We start from the raw sequence: 2,852 nt of genomic DNA, 5'->3' as shown, positions 1-2,852 counted from the left end.
GCTGTGTGAGCAAAACAGTGAAGGAGATGGTAGGGACTAAATCAAAATAGAGTTGGAGGGAGAAATGATGCAGACCCACGAGCAGGTCTTCAGACCTGCCCTTCCTCCTCCGTACCGGGTGACCAAAGATCAGGAGCATGGGACTGAAGTGCAGCCAAAAACAGAGGAGAAGGTTTTTTAGAAAATCAAAAAGGGAGTGCAACCGCCCACACCCAATATACACATGGTCCACGGACTCCACAGCGCCACAGAACAAGCAGTTGGGCTGGGAGTCCGTGAACCACCGCAATCTGCGGTTGCAAGGGACTGCTGCGTGCAGCACCCTCCACCCCAGATCCCCGAGAGAAAGGGGGAGGACTCCCGCGTAGAGAGTCCTCCATTGGGAATCTCCACCGCCCGGTGGCAAATGGGCACGCCAAGGCATGTCCGGGCGGTGACACTCTTTGTTTATGTCTGTCAACCAGGGCTCCCTGATTGCACAAGATTAATAGCCCCAATCAGGGAACTCATATTCTGTGAGGACCACTTGGCTGACCTTGTTACAATCACTATAAGGTGCACAATTTAACAATAAGAGATCTAAAGATACAGATGAAGACTTTTTTCTCTGAGGCTCATTAGATTATATTTGTAAACACATAGGTTACATTATTGATAGAGGTAGATTGTGAAATTGTATTAAAAGTTATGGTAGATAACCAATGTCAAACATTTCACAAATAGCTCATAATTCTCTATAAATATGCATTCTATTGGTAACTGAAATCTACAAGAAAAAAGAGATTCATCCACAACTAACTGAAAAGTTTAAACAATGAGATTAACAAGATTGCTAGGAGGAGTAAGGCTGAAAACTGGCAGTGTTTTAGATACCAACAAAGGCTGACCAAATACATTGAAGAAGTGGGAACACTACATGATAAGTGAAGTGTAAGAGATGCTACAAGTATGCAAAGAGGAATAGTTTAGCAAAAGTGAGCATAGGTCTTAGAGGCTGAGACTGGAAAATGATCATTTGAACCAAAAAGACAGCAGAAACTTTAAGTTAATATTTTGTGCCTTTCTTTGCAGTAGAAGACCAAAACAAAACGAGAAACCATGGCTCAACTGTAAGAAACTTAAAGTAATTTGTTGCTAGTGAAGAACAAGTACTGCCGAAATGAGCAGGCCTGAAAACTAACTGATTTCCTGAACCTCATGCTGTGAATGTTTTTAAAGAACTGGCTGCACAGATAGTTGATGCATTGATTTGGATCTGTTCAAATTCTCCACATTCTGGAACAGTCTCAGCTGATCGAAAGTTGAGGAGAAAGTGAGGTCTGCAGATGCTGGAGATCAGAGCTGAAAATGTGTTGCTGGAAAAGCGCAGCAGGTCAGGCAGCATCCAGGGAACAGGAAAATCGACGTTTTGGGCATAAGCCCTTCTTCAGAAAGGTAAATGTAATGTTCAAGAAAGGAGAGAGAGAGAAAAAACAACACACCTGGTAACCTGACACAGTCTTCAGGCAAATATGAGTAAATTCATTATCTCAAGTGTGAGGGGATATTGAGCAGAATAAATAAAGGAGAAGCAGTGAGTTCACAGCATTTGAAAGGGTGTTTGATGAGATGCTGCATGAAAAGTTCTAGATAAGGATACTGGGGTTGGGGGTGTTATATGGATGATTGATTAACTGTCAGAAACAGAGAGTCAGATTAATCCAGTTATTTTCACGTTGACAGGCTGCAAATAAAGGGGCGCCATGAAGATCAATGCTCAGACTCCAGCTCTTTCTACATTGATAATTCAGATTAAGGAACTGCGTATTTAAATTGCTGGCAATACAGAGTTAGGTGACAAAATAAACTGTGAGAATATAAAGGATTGTGTTTCCCCAGCCCTATTATAAAGCTGTTAAGGAAATTTATAATGAGGTGGATCTGGTTGACTGTACACAGACCCCTCCCTTTGTAGATTTTAGAAGAATGAGAGGCTAGTTCATTGAAAACTAGTTTCCCAGAGGCACTGATAGGGGAGATACTGACAGTCCTTTCCTCTGATTAGTGTCTCAAACATAATTTTGTGCGGGTGGGGGGGGGGGGGGGTGACAGGGCTGCTGTTCTTGGACTGAAATGAATGGAAAGGTCTTCACTGGGGGTCATTATGAACTTTGGAAACTCCCTAACCCACTGAGCTGTGGATTCTCAGTGATTGAGACTTTACAGGGTTGAAACGTGGTATGGGTGAGTGAGGGCATGTAAGGGCTAGCAGTGGAAGTAGTTGTGGGTTAGAAAAGTGGGAGTGTGAGGGTGTGAATAAGAGTGTGCGGATGGGAATGGAAGTGTAGGATGGAAGTGTAAGTGAGTGGAGAGGAATGGGAGTGTGAGGGCTGTGATAGGCGTGTGAAGGTGGGAGTTTAGATTAGATTAGATTAGATTAGATTACTTACAGTGTGGAAACAGGCCCTTCGGCCCAACAAGTGCACACCGACCCGCCGAAGCGTAACCCACCCAAACCCATTCTCCTACATTTACCCCTTCACCTAACACTACGGGCAATTTAGCATGGCCAATTCACCTAACCCCTGCACATTTTTGGATTGTGGGAGGAAACCGGAGCACCGGAAAAATGTGCAGGGGTTAGGTGAATTGACATTGGTTATCTACCATAACTTTCCGCACCATAAGAGTGTGCGGATGGGAATGGAAGTGTAGGATGGAAGTGTAAGTGAGTGGAGAGGAATGGGAGTGTGAGGGCTGTGATAGGCGTGTGAAGGTGGGAGTTTAGATTAGATTAGATTAGATTAGATTATTAGATTAGATTAGATTACTTACAGTGTGGAAACAGGCCCTTCGGCCCAACAAGTGCACAC

This window comes from Chiloscyllium plagiosum, chromosome 26 (genome assembly GCF_004010195.1).
Source record: "Chiloscyllium plagiosum isolate BGI_BamShark_2017 chromosome 26, ASM401019v2, whole genome shotgun sequence".
NCBI classification, from domain to species: domain Eukaryota; kingdom Metazoa; phylum Chordata; class Chondrichthyes; order Orectolobiformes; family Hemiscylliidae; genus Chiloscyllium; species Chiloscyllium plagiosum.
The sequence above is the reverse complement of the archived record's forward strand: the minus strand, read 5'-3'. Positions refer to the sequence as shown.